The sequence below is a fragment of the Octopus bimaculoides genome, chromosome 3 (genome assembly GCF_001194135.2).
Source record: "Octopus bimaculoides isolate UCB-OBI-ISO-001 chromosome 3, ASM119413v2, whole genome shotgun sequence".
Lineage (NCBI taxonomy): Eukaryota > Metazoa > Mollusca > Cephalopoda > Octopoda > Octopodidae > Octopus > Octopus bimaculoides.
The window spans coordinates 38323679-38324242 of record NC_068983.1 but is presented as its reverse complement, the minus strand read 5'-3'; positions in this window follow the sequence as shown (position 1 = coordinate 38324242).

Here is a 564-nt window from a genome sequence, read left to right as displayed (position 1 = left end):
GAAGACGAAGATAAACCAAATAATTCGTTTCGTTTAAAGAAATGAACATTAAAAAAACGAAAACGCAAACGATAAAAAAGAAAAACTGATATGGCCGTTTTCTTTTTTGATGGTTTTTATAATTATCATCATCACCATTAGCATCACCCCTAATCAGCACCATAATCATCATCAACATCATCATCATATCCATCACCATCACCATCCACATCATCATCATCACCACCATCACCATCACCACCACCACCACCATCGTTCATTATCAGTCAATCAATAAAATAGTTGTGATAGTGATGCTACTGCTGCTGCTGCTGCTGTTGCTTCTGTTGCAGACGATGATGATGCTGACGACGAATGCCGGCGGTGATCATGATGGCGATTAGTGTGGCCAAGTATAAGGTCTACCTAAAATGACGAAGACGACGACGACGACGACGATGATTATTATGGAACTGATAGTAACGATGATGATGATGATAATGATGATGATGGTGCTGGTGGTGGTGGTTACAAGACTGATTCGTGTATCAATATATGTATATATATATATATATATATATATAT